The following is a 13,714-nucleotide window of genomic DNA, read 5'->3' on the forward strand; positions in this document are numbered from 1 at the left end:
GTGAATCCAAGTGTATTGGTGTGTCTTCAGTTAACAGGGAACACTTAAAATGTGTATGTATGCTCATGGTTCCCCATTTTAAGCAACATTTTTGAGTAACCAACAAACTACCTGTCCCAGTCACTTTAGAAAAATTTATTTTAGGGGCACCTGGGTGGCTCAGTCGGTTAAGCATCCGACTCTGGATTTCAGCTCAGGTCGTGATCTCAGGGTCCTGGGATCGAGCCCCACATCCTGCTCCGCACTGGGCGTGGAGTCTGCTTGGGATTCTCTCTCTCTCTCTCTCTCCCTCTGCCCCTCCCCCCCCACACTATCTCTCCCTCTCTCTCAAAAAAAACAAAAAACAGAAAACAAAGTTATTTTAAAACAATGGTTCTCGGGGAGGGGGGCATGAATCAACAGCATCAGTTAGCACCCAGAACATGTTAAAACTGCAGATTCTTAGGGTTCCCCCAGACTTATGAATCAGGAGCTCTGGAGTGTTGTAAAAGCATTCCGGGTGATTCTGATACGTTTGAAAATCATTGAGTTGCAGCATATGTAAAGGAAATGTAACAGTGATTTCAAGAGAGAGGTGAGATACACTTCCTTCAACACCCGAGCCCCTACGGGATGCTGGACATCTCAGCCAGGGGGAGTTCTGACACTGCACGATGCCTCCACCATCCTTCGTCCCTTCGCAAGTTGGCTCTAGCAGGTGACACGACCAGGTAACCAGCTGGGGGAGGGCAGGGAACTAAGGGCTTCAGTTGAGGGGTGTCCAGGGGTCTAGCGGAGATCCTATGTGGTTCCCTGGTTCTACTCCGGGAACTACAGGCAGATGTGAGCCAGGCAGGGGGGAAGACGGGGCTTACAATGGGCTCTGAGGAAGTAAGGACACTATGAATAAAGTGCTCCTTCAAAACGGTCTTATAAGAATAAAAGTACAGGGGTGCCTGGCTGGCTCAGTTGGTAGAACATCCGACTCTTGATCGCAGGGTTGTGAGTTCAAGCCCCATGTTGGGCATGTAGCCAACTTTAAAAAAATAAAAAGAATAAAAAAACAAACGCCATGCAAAGCTCCTTGGCCATCTCCTGCAGAGGAAGAGAGAGATGAACTAGGTTTCTGAATGGAAGGACTGAATACAGAAATGTCAGTCATTATAAACCAATTCACAGGTTCACTATAATTCCCGTCTGAAGGTTTTTCTTTGATTGAGTGGTTCTTTAAAAAAGGGTTCTGAAGTTCTTTAGGAAAAATTAACAGGCTAAAAATAAGTTCTTGAAAAGGAATAGATTCTGAAAGGGCAAATTGGGGTTGGTGGGAGCAGGACTTGTACACCCAGGAACTTGGGAGATGGGGCCACGGGTTCAAATTCTAGCTCTGCTGTTCATTCGTCCTCTAAACCCGAGCAAGTCATTAACCTCACTTGGCCTCCGTCTCCTTATCTGTAAAATTACAGGATTAATTACAGGAACTGCTTCATAAGGTTATTGTGAAGACAAAACCAGGAAAAAATACATCAAGTGTTTAAGATAGTGTCTTCTCATGGCATTCAAAAAAATTATCATTAGCTCCAAAATATTCAAAATAAAGCAATATGAATTAAAATATAGAGAAAAGGGGCACCTGGGTGGTTCATGTCAAGCATCCGAGTCTTGACTTGATCTCAAGGTCGTGAGATGAGGCATGCATTGGGCTCCTTGCTGGGCATGGAGCCTGCTTAAGATTCTCTCTCTCCCTCTCCCTCTGCCCCTTCCTGCCCCCACTTGCATCTCTCTCTCTCTAAAATATATATATAGAGAGAGAAAAAAATTATTTTAGAAATTGACTTCACACCAAATAATTTTCAGAACTAAAGAACTAGATATTTAAACACACAAAAATAAGAAACTAGTTAAATGTTTATCTGATTTCTGTAAGAAATTTCTAAATTTAGAATCAGTAGGAAATTACAAAGGAAAACAGCAATAAATTTAATTACATAAAAAATATAAAGTATTTGTTCAGAAAAAAAATCAAAATCCAAAATTAAAGGCAAATTACAAACTGAGAAAAAATCTGTCATTAATATGGTGGACAAAGTATTCATGACCAAATTATATAGAGAGTTTATATAAATCAATGAGGAAGACACGAATCTTCAAAAAATATTGGACAATATTTTTTAATATAAAGACAATTCAAAGAAAGAGAATATAAATGGCTTAAAAATGCTCACCTTGGCTGTAAGCGAAGAAATGCAAACTTAAATACCTATATACTATTTTTCACCCAGCAATTCAGCCAAGATTTTTGAGCCATAATATTCAGATCTGGTCAAAGTGTAGAAAATTGCCACTTTTGTTTTTTACTGATAGGGGAAAGAATTGGTACACTTCTGGAAAAATTATTTATCAATGTGTTTTAGAAGCCTTAAAAGTAATCAACCGTTTGACTCAGTAATTCCACTTCTAAGAATATAGCCAAAGGAGGAGAGCCTGGGTCGCTCAGTTGGTTAAGTGTCTGCCTTCGATTCAGGACAGGATCCCCGGGGTTCTGGGATTGAGCCCTGCCTCAGGCTCCCCGCTCAGCCTGCTTCTCCCTCTCCCTCTGCCTCTCCCCATCCCCCCCACCCACCGCTCATGCTCTCTCTCTCAAATAAATAAATAAATAAAATCTTAAAAAAAAAAGAATATAGCCAAAAGAAATAATCATAATTTCTACAATGTAGACAAAGATGTATGGGCATTCACAGTACTACCCATTACACAAAGAACTTGAAAGGGGTGCAGGAAAAAGCGAGAGGTTGGTAAAAGGGTACAAACTTTCTGCTATGAGTAAGGTCTGAAAATCTAATGTAAAACATGGCGATAGTTGATCACACTGTATTCAACAACTGAAATTTGCTAAGGGAGTAGAACTTAAATGTTCTCACCAAAAAAAAAAGAAAATAAAATGGAGAGAGATAAATATGTGGGGTAATGCATGTGTTAACTCGATGGGTAACCTCTTTACAATGGATACTTCTATCTAATCACCACGGGTACACTTCAAATATTCTATAATTTTATTGATAATTATACCTCATTAAGCTGAAATTTTAGATTTTATTTATTCATTTGAGAGAGAGAGAAAGAGAACACAAGCAGGGGGAGAGGCAGAAGGGGAGGAAGAAGCAGGCTCCCCGCCGAGCTGGAAGCCTGACACAGGGCTCGATCCCAGGACCTGGAGATCACGACCTGAGCCGAAGGCAGAGGCCCAGCCGACTGAGCCACCCAGGTGCCCCTAAAGCTGAAATTTTTAAAAAAGAAGAAAATCTAAAATAACCTCAATGTCCAAAACCTGTGAGGGGCATGTTAAAATGTGCAGAATATAAAGATAAATTATAGAAAAACTGTATGTTAAATTATATCACTTACATGTAACTTGAAAGAAATACATATTTTAACATTAGCCATCTTGGGTGGTAGATTGGGGTGTTTTTACTTTTTCTCTCATTTTTCTCTAGTTCCTACATTTTCTGCCCTAACCGTGCATTAGGAGCTGTGATTTGAAGCCAAGGTGGAGATGGGGTGGCAGGTTATATGGGAGGCAGTTTTTTAGGTGCAGAAGGAATTGGAAAGACAAAGGAAGATAATGAAGCTAATGGTAGAGAGATGCAGGGAAGGAAGAAGGGCAAAGGTAAGAAGGAGGAGAGGAAGTGCTAATATTTTTGAGCAAGTTCCACATTCCTGGCATTGAGCTAAGTGCTGGACACATAGTACCCATTTCACCTTCACAAAATCCATTATGGTAGAAGTGTTATGCACACCTATTTTATAGCTAAAAATCCAAGACTTAGAAGGTAAAACAACTTGTCAAAATTCACACAGCTACCAAGTAGGGAAACTCATGTCTGAAGTCAAGCGCCCAGAGCCCAGAGCAAGCGTGCCACACAACTCCGCTGGGTGCATCCCCCAATTCAAATCAAAATGATGGGATTCCATTGCAATTTGTAAAAAAAGCAAAACATTTTGAAGTAATAATACACAGTAATGTGGGTAATAATATTCCTGACATAGCATGTAGCTCCCTATAAACTAGATACAAGGAAACAGAAATCCTGCTCGGGACCTGGCATGGGAGCATGTTTGGAGATGGCTTATGGGCACATGCTCTCTCGAGCCTAGCTGGCCCCGCACCGGGGCATCCAGGCTGTCCCCTTATGTTCAGCATGAGCCAGGCACTCTGTAGGCTCTTAGCAATGCAAGGTGTTGTGCTGGGTACTAAATGAGGAAGACATGGTCCTTGCCCTCCATGTACTCCCAGCATAGCAGGATCCCTAGAAAAATCCACAGATAATTTGGTGCAGGAGTTAAGATGCCATGGGAGAATAAGAGTGATAACCATAAGATGACACAGTCCATGTGTGTAGTGTACATATCTATATATGTGTCTGTGTTTTTGTGTGTGTCGGAGTGTGTGTGTGTGTGTGTGTGTGTGTGTGTTGAGAGTATATGTCAGGGAGGGAGAGATTCCTGGATGGGACAGCGTCCATGTATTTAAAAATAGCAGCTAGATTTAGCCAGGTGAAGGCAAGGGAGAAGGGGAAGAAGACTGTTCCAGGTAAATGGAACAGCATGAGTGAAGTCAACATGGCAAAGAGGCAGCATTACTGGAGTGTGGGAGATAGGAAGTACAGGCTGCTTTGTATGAGACGGTGAGCTGCAAGGTATCCTGCAGAACAAATAAAATCACGGGGTAGAAAATAGCGTGGACCGTGTGGGGAATAGCCACATAGATGGGTGATGCCCAGCAAGGTGTGGAGAATGTGGGGCTGGAGAAGACAACTGAGCAGGACTGCAGGGTCCTGGATGCCAGGCCACCCCACCTGGACTCAGTCCGACACACCACCATGGACTTTCCCCTCATTCCAGAACATTCAGCAGACTGAGCTCAGGCTGAGTCACATGATGCCCACTGGTGAGTTTGCACAATAAATGTGTGCCGAAGAAAGGAGAACTGCTCAGGAGGGTAATCCTCGTGGCCTGTTATTTAAGTGATTCAGAAGTGCCCCCCCAAATGTCACCCACATGAAACACATTCTCACAACGTCTGAACGTCCCTTCATTCGATTTTCTCCTTATTTAAGGCATTAATCATTGCCAAAACCCCTGCTAAGCTGTGGAAAGGGTACGTACAAGGTGGAACAATCTGTTAGGAATTCATTTGTAAGCAATTATTGCTTCCTCATTTTGCAAAACATTGGCCTTCAAGAAATGGGACCCAAGGAAGTGGTCTTAAAATTTTCTTGGAATAACTTTGCAGTGGGAGACAAGTTGCAGAGCTAATACACAGAGGGAGACCCCATGCACGCTGCCCCCAGCCCCCCGAGGTTATCTAGCGTTGCCGTGGTGCTTTTGTCATGGTGGCGAGACCAACACTGGCACATTCTCCACTCACTGAACTCCAGCCTTTCTGTGGATTTTACCAGCTTTTCCTTTTTTCTGTTCCACGATCCAATCCAAGACACCACCTTGCACTTAGGAAGTGAGGTTTGGATACAACGTTAAGACCTGGAGCAGTAACAGTGAGGGGCTCCCAGGCGCCCTCTCTCTGACCCTGCTTGCTGACCTCATGTCCACACCACCCAGGGAGGTTGGAATACAGTCCCAGATTACAGATGAGTAAACGGAGGCTTGCAGAGGCCCCAGAGCTGGTAAGTGGCAGCACCAAAGACGTGGCTAGGAGAGGCAGAGGTTTCACGGCCCCTCTAGCCCAGCACAAACCTGGGGGCACTGAGTTTTTTCTCAAGAGCTTGTGCAAGGACCAGAGCTGAGGACGGTGCCACTTGCCATGGCCCTTCTGGCACCCAGCTCCACCATGGGGCTCCAGCGCTGAGCCAAATGCTGAGGGTCATCTCCTCGGCTCTCTGCAAGGAGCAACAAGGGTCATTGGGCCAAAACTGCTACCTGAGTGGGGGTGGACCCCCTCTAGGTTCGAATCCTGGCCCAGCTGCTCACCTGCTGTTGACCTGGGACAAACCACGTACCCTTCCTGAGGCTGTTGCCTCATCTCCCATGTGGGAATGGTGACACCTAACTCTGGGGTGGTTAGCAGATTTATGAGACTGACGCGCTACCTACTGCACTAACGGTTAGCAGATTTAGATAAGAGAACACGGGCACACTGTCCAGCAGAGCACTCCGTACAGAGGAAGCACTTTGCAGAGGTCAATTCCCACCTCTAAACTGCAAGCATAGGCACGCATGCGTGTGTGTGTGTGCATGAGCGCGCGCGCGCATGTGCCCAGAAAGTCATGGAAAAACCACGAGTTCCCTCAATCCAAGCACACTGCTCCTTTAAGCCCCTCTGTAAATAAGAACAGGGCAACTCAAGTCCTGTCCCTCAAGGGCTGACTTAAATCCCACGTCACCTCTCAGAGCCAGTGCAAGTCCAGCGATTCATGTTCTAGAGGTGAAAGCTAGAGTTAACAACACTGCCCCCATTTTCAAGACACGATTTCCAGCCCCCAGACTGATGTCCTCCTGCCAAGAAAAGAAGGTGGGCATCCTCTGTCAGTTGGCCCACCTGTGTCACCATGCCGGCCGCCCACATCACACAGTACAGCCCTGTTCTCCATTGCCAGCACAGCGAGGGCTTCCTTATGGGGTGCTGCTTTCATGAAGGCAGTTTCCCAAATGAACCTGCATCTCTGGAGTTTCCCCTACAAAGCCTTTGGGGTAGGAGTGAGAGTTCTGGAATTTCTCTAGAAATTAGGGTACTTTTGCCCTGTCTTCTGAAATTCATGAATGTAGCAAAAGGTGACACCAAAGAAAGCAGGAGGGAGGTAAAAGAGAAGGAAGGAAGTAAAGGATGAAGGGAGGGAGGGAGAGAAAGAAGGAGAAGAGGGAAGGAACGAAGAGAGAACAGAAGGGAGGAACCAAGGCAGAGACAGATAGCTCCTAGGCAGACGGGCTAACCAGCCAGCTCACGTAGTAACCCCATACATCGACACTGAGATTCCACGGCCACACTGACTTGCCAATGGCTCTTTTGTATACATTTGATCACTTCACACTCTAAGAACACCAAGGAACTCCCGTGAGTTATCGAGCTTCAAATCATTTATCTAAAGCAGAGTGACAGGCACAAACTTGGAGTCTTAATGATCTTGTCTGTGCTCAGCTCCTTGACCTGAGTTTGCTTGGTAAATATTATCAAGCCAGATACACCTACAGAAAGAAGTCACTTAATGAGCGTTTTCAGGGGCGATCTTACTGCCCATTTTTAGAGTACACAAACCATGTCCTTAACCAATGATGTCAAAGTTTTAGAGCCTCTTAATAGTACACATGCACTTTTCCTTAACTTCAGGAATTTTTCTAAGGCCAATCAATCATTTCCTTAGTTGAGCTACTCACTGAAAACATTGACATAATGATTGACTTTTTCTAACTACAACCGTTGTATTTCTCAGCCAGAAACAAAACAAACAAACAAACAAAAAGCCATTCTTTCTCAATACTTGCAATGACAGTTATGAGCAAAGAATTTCCTCCTCCTTGATACAAAACTCCCCTTGAGATGGGAAGTCTAGCACCAGGGAATAAGTAGATATAATTTGCCATGACTAGGATTTGCAAGAGTGAAATTAATGAATATAATAATTAGATATATACCTGCAGATAAAACTGGATCCAGTAAAAGACATATTTCAAGGATGACTATGGAGATCCCCATTTTGCTGGGTCCTTCTCAATTAGAATAAAAATACCTTGACATTTATAGGTTCCCAGCTGAAAGGAGGTGTGTCCTCTGGGGTGGTATATTTCTATTGCTGCCATAAATCAGTGTAAAGGAAGTGAGGACTTTAGCTAACAGTTGATGGCTAATCAGTGGGAACAACTGAGGTGTGTTAGATTGATTGCTGTATGAATGATCTGGCAATTCTCCAGGGGCAAACACACAGTGATACAGTTCCCCACTTCCTTTTAGGTGAAACTCAAAGACTCTCAGGTGCTCTCTGGATATAGGCTCAATTTTAACCTTGGAGAATTTGAATTAATTTGTGGGAAGTCAGAAGATTCAGGGCTGAGCAGGATGTGGGTTGCTGGGCAAACACAGGACATGGTGCCAAGGGGAAAAGCATCTCTTTGGGATGATTTATTCTGGCAGTGCATCCTCTTATTGGCCCCTTGCCTTGGAGAAACAACATGATTGGAGAGTAGAAGGCATGAGGGGTGAGTCCATAGAGTCTGTGGGCTCAAATTAACTTCCACCATCTTCTGGATCTCACACTAATCCCGTAGCACAGGAGCTGAGAAACATGTGACCTCAAACTTAACCACCTCCAACCATTTCACAGGTTTGATTTCTTGGCCCTTGGCATTCACGTTGTATAACTCTTGAAGCTTGGCAAACCCACAAACCTTGACCTCTCCTTGGGTTTGTTATGTAGATATCACTTTGCCCTTTATCACCAGGCTCTGGTAAACCCCCTACCATCTCCAAGAATGTTACCTGTCGTTTATTTTTATCAAAATGCTCTCGGGGGTTAGTAACCCTAGGTAGAAGCGTATGGCTTTGCAGGATTTGCCTCTGTTATCCTGACCTGGAGGAGCAGTGTCCTGCCTCTCTGCTGACACACTATCAGACGATACCTTGGCTTTCTTGCCATGAGCTGCTAACCTATCCTCTCCTGGTGCTTCATTCTGGAAGGATACCAGGAACCTGTGCCAATCAGGATTTAGCGCTGGGCGTCTGCACTTGGCTTCATCCAGATGAAAGATACATTCAACCTGGGGATTTCAATTTTAATCCTGAAGCTCTTCCTGTTGTTCCCAAGTTCCACTTCTCCCCTTGATGAAAACAGGCACATTTCTGGAAGATAGCCTCATTGTTTTTCGTTCTCCAGCTGTCAGTCCAACAACAGGTAGGTATCAGGTGACAAGACAGCAAGAATACACATCTGCTAGGGTAGCCTAAGACCAGACAGCACATCAGATTCCTCTGCTGGAGGTTATGGTAGTTTGGTTCCTGGTGGGCTGAGCTGAAAATGATCTTGAAGCTGGGTCTGGGATCATCAAAACAAGGAAGCTGTGATAGCTTAGTAATGTCTGCCTTAAGCACAGCAGAGAGAAGTGGTAGGAGTATGAAATATCTGTGAGGGAGAAGAGGGTTAATGTGTCTTTCCCTTACTGAAGCACACTGCCTGGTCTTAGAGACAGACCCACATGGTGACAATTACAACAGGGGCCAGTAAGTACTCATGCAGGTTGCATTGGGAACATGAATCAGATGGCAGAAGCAGTTTCTCAGAGAGGGGGACACCTAAACATAGTCTTGATATATAAACAGGGGTCATCCGGCAACCAGCAGTGGGAAGACCGGGTGGGGAACAAGGCATGACTCTCTGGACCGTGTGAGAAGGGAAGCAGGAGGGTGTCCTGCCGGGAGACTGGGGAGCAAACCCCATCGATAGCTCAGCTCAAACCAGGAACATCTTCTTGGGAACTTGGTATGATTTTCCCAACAGCACATCTCCCCCATTTTTGTTATTTCGGTGACCCCGTTCTTCCTCCTCTTTGGTCAGCAGTAAAGAGCCTAAGACAACAAGGGCTTGTGAGCTTTTTGTTCAAAAGACTCCAGGGAGAGAGAAGTGGAGGGAACCTGCCTGTTATTTCGAAGCCACTTGAGGCTGCGTCCCAGGTGGGAAAATGGGTGATGTCAGTGGAGCAGAAGGAAGGTGGACGTCCTGAACGAGCAGGAAGAACACAATGGGGCTGAGGGCACCTGCCGCCATCATGGAAGTCCTTCCTCACCTGGTCCCAAGGCCCTTTGTGGGTGATAAGACCCTATTCAGAGAGGTCTTCCTGTGTGGAGAGAAGGCTCTGTGGAGGACCCACCCCTCCAGCAGCATCTGCTCCCTTTCCGAGGGCCCGCCTGCCCCCTGCCCCCTGCCTCAGAAGCACCTGTGTCAGCAGCATGGCTGGGTGGAAGACCAGAGCTACAGAGCTGCCAGTGAGAGCAACGGGATGGAGAAGCTCATCAAAGCTCTGAGGCTCAGCACCCGGGCCCCACGTGTGGAGGACCTTCCCCAGGCTAATATGATCCTGATGGCCGCCTGCTTGCACACTCTGGCGGTAGAACCAAGCTCCCCACCCCAATCCCAGAGGCATGGCCCACACTGGAACCCTATAGGTTTGCACACGGCTTTCACTTTTCCAGCAGCAGAAGCCTTTCCTCAATTGAAATTCATGGGAAACCCCCAAAGATAAAACAGGGCAGTAGAGCCCTTCAGATTGTGGTAGGAGGAGCCCCTGCTGGTTCAGCCAGCTTTTCCTCCTTTCTGTCCTCACCACCCTCTCACTGCCTCCCCCATTTTCTCCTATAGGGCAGCCTGTGGGAATTCCTTGAAGGAGTTCTACCGCTCCTCTTACAGGATGGGCAACTGGAGGCCCAGCGAGGCTCCGGGGATTGCCAGAGGCACTGCCCCAGTGCTGAGCTGGGGTCCCAGGCAGACTCCCCAGAGCAGGCAACTGCCCTCAACTTCGGTGGCCTAGCCCCCTTTTTCCAGAGATTGGCTCTACCCACAGACAAGTGCCCGGCCGGCCACCCAGGGGGCTGGAGGCAGTCCACTTTCCATGGGGTCTCTGATCTCTGAGCCCAGGAGCCCTGTGACCTGGGACTGACCAGGGCCACTGAGCTGAGGGTGCGAGAGGGAGGCCCAGGAGCCTGCGTGGGAAGGGGTACACTGCCACACCTTCAGGCACCGCTTTGTGCTTCTGGTCACTGGGTCCCAGAAGTCTGTGTGATCGTGGCTCCCCTTCAGGTGTCAGGTTGACCTCCAAAATCTGATTTTACCACTGCTGAGTAGCACACCAGGACTGCTAGCCATTGTTACCATTGTAACAACCCTTCGGGCACCGTGTCTAGGATGCTTACAGTGCCACTCAGCTTGGCTCTCAGAGAGCCCGTCTTCCCAACCAGGCTACAAGGGACCCCCGCCCCATGCAGCCCCACCATGATCTGAAGACCAAACTGTCTTACCATCCCTGCTGCTCTTCTGAAATCACAGTGCCTCAAGCAGAGCAAGGGCTCGACAGGCTTTGGGTCTCAGGAGCAGCCCCCGCTCCTGCTTTCCAGGGTCACCAACATGTAGCTTCGAGGTGGGGACACTGAGATCCAGAGAGGGGGGCATGACACAGAGCCAGGCCAGTGTCCAGGACAGCTCCCAGCAGAGACTGCCTCCCATCAGAAGGCTGGAGAGTAGGAGGATTGATATAGCTTGCTGTCCATCAGGATATAATCCAACTGCAGAATCTTCCAGAAATAAACTCTCTAATGACCTTTGAAATGTAGAAGTCTGATCATGTTCCTCCCATCTGTCTCAGGATAATGCTGAAAGCCCTGGCATGGTTTATAGGCCCCACAGAGCCAGCTCACTCCAGTGATAGTCCAGCCTCAGGGCCTTTGCATCTGCAGTCTCCTCTGCCTGCAAGAATTTGTCCCCAGAAATCTCTGAGTTCATTCCTTTCCCTCCTTCAGATTCTTTCTGATATATGTCTCCTCCTAGCAGACTTTCTTAACCACCTATCTTTAGCACTCCCTAACCCCTTCCTGGCTTACCACACTCCACAGTGCTCCTCCCAGCTGGCCTCCTTATAGTTTTTGTCTTTAGTCTTTTGCCCGTCTGTTCCCACTACAATACAAGCTCTACAAGGCAGGGATTTGTGTCTGTTTTGTTCACTGCTGCATCCCCAGAATCTAAAACAACGCTTAGCATATAGTAGGTGCCCAAGAGATATTTGCAGACTGAAGTGGCTGAATGGGTGTGAGGACATCTGGAAGAAGGAGACCAGGACTGTTCACACAGAGTGAGTTCTACATTAACTGGGTACTGACCACATGTTAAAGATTATGCTATTTATTCATCTCTTCATTCAGCAAATATGTGCTAAGCACCTATGATGTGCCAGGCACTGCTCCAGGTAATGGGGCTAAAGTCCAAAGCCAGGTAGACATGATACCTGCCCTCACTGGCTTTATAAACTAGGGCAACACAGAGAACAGACAAGAAATAAACAAGTAAAGAGAAGCATTTCAGATTGTGGGAAGAATTATGAAGGAAGTGATCAAGGTGATAGAATAGAGTATCAGTGGCAAGAACTACTTTGGATGAGGTACCCCAAATATCACATTAGCTCAGTAACTGCTTTGGAGGAATCTGAGGCTCAGAGAGGGTAAGTAACTTACTAAAAATCACACAGTTAGAAAGTGACAGAGCCAGAGTTGGAACCAAAAGTCTGACTCCAACCCCTGGTATTTTTCCACTAAACCCCAACACCTTCCCCATCCCACCCCTAAGAGACTGTATTTCCAATCCAATGGTGGGCCTTGGGTTTGAGTGCCGTCCACCAAAGGACATCTTGATATTCAAAAACATTCAAAGGAATGGGTAGAGGGTGCCTGGGTGGCTCAGTTGGTTAAGCCACTGCCTTCGGCTCAGGTCATGATCCTGGAGTCCCGGGATCGAATCCCACATCGGGCTCCCTGCTCAGCGGGGGGCTACTTCTCCCTCTGACCCTCTTCCCTCTCATGCTCTCTCTCTCTATCTCATTCTCTCTCTCAAATAAATAAATAAAATCTTTAAAAAAAACAAAAAACAAAGGAATGGGTAGAGAAAGAAAATAGTCTCTGAGGTCTTCAGAACAGGCGCTGAATTTTTTGACCTATGCCTTATGAAAGATGCTAGGTCCCCAAAGCAGTGAAGGGAGAGTATTTTTAAGGACAACACTAGCTCTAGACCAACACAATTGGAAGCCAAATCGGCAGCTGCAGTCCAGAGTTGGCTCACAACAAAATGGAAAAATAAAAGGAAATCGGAACTGTGGCTCCCAATCTCTCTCTGCTGCCTGTGTTCCCCTTTCTCTCCCTACCCTCAGACACCTGGGAGCCATTTCTCCTTCACCAACCATCACCATTCTCAAAAGAGTTATTTACAACTCTTTCCCATAGAGGCACAGAAGGTTAGTGAAGCTCAGTGCACTGCATCTCCAAGGAGGTTATTATAACTGAGCAGGGAGCCCGCGAGGGTGAAGGTCCAATGACGAAATGAAGCAATCAGGGGGAAGGAGTCTGGGGGACGGTGGGGGCACCCTCACATAGGATGGCAGCATCATAGAGTGTTAGCCTTTTCAAGTTCAATTCACCTCAGGGCGATCAGGTTCTAGGAAATCTAGTTACACTAATTATACTCACCAGACACTAATTGGTAAGCCAGGGAGCCAATTCATTCATTTACAATAGGAGTATACTTTGGCTCCAGAATTAGTCTGCTTGAAAGACCAAATTATATGCCAATCATTTAGAGAGCAAAGAATAAGAACAAGGAAACTGGATGGTATCCAAAAGAAACTCTCATTAAGATAATGGAGCCTGTCATTGTCCTTTCTTGGAAGTCTTTGCATAAAGAACTATTCTGGGCACCTCTAAATGCTTGTGGTCGTGACAGCGCTCCCAATTCCCAGACGTGCGGCCCCTGCTACGGAAGAGACATGGGAGACTCTTAGGTAGGCCACCTCCAGCCAGAGCACGGGTGAACTTGAGCCACAGCCAATGTGGTTCACTCCATAATTATTCGTGTTCTAGTTGTTTCAGAAGGATAATATTTGGTGGTCGTTTTGCTACATGAAGAGACTGAAGTTTAGTTATTTCAGGAGAAGTCTTGTGATCCAAAGGGGCTGATGATTGGTCAGTGTCTACCCAGAG

General features: G+C 46.5%; 1 protein-coding gene across 1 annotated transcript in view; it reads right to left on the reverse strand.

The window, feature by feature from the left end:
* Nucleotides 1–11,515, reverse strand: part of DMBT1 (deleted in malignant brain tumors 1) — a 76,384-nt gene extending 64,869 nt beyond the window's left edge. The window contains exon 1 of the mRNA XM_078077023.1: nt 10,994–11,515. The gene's annotated coding sequence lies outside the window, so the exon portion shown is untranslated. The remainder of the gene's footprint in view (nt 1–10,993) is intronic.
* Nucleotides 11,516–13,714: the final 2,199 nt, after the last annotated feature.

This window comes from Halichoerus grypus, chromosome 7 (genome assembly GCF_964656455.1).
Source record: "Halichoerus grypus chromosome 7, mHalGry1.hap1.1, whole genome shotgun sequence".
In the NCBI taxonomy this organism is placed as follows: Eukaryota; Metazoa; Chordata; class Mammalia; order Carnivora; family Phocidae; genus Halichoerus; species Halichoerus grypus.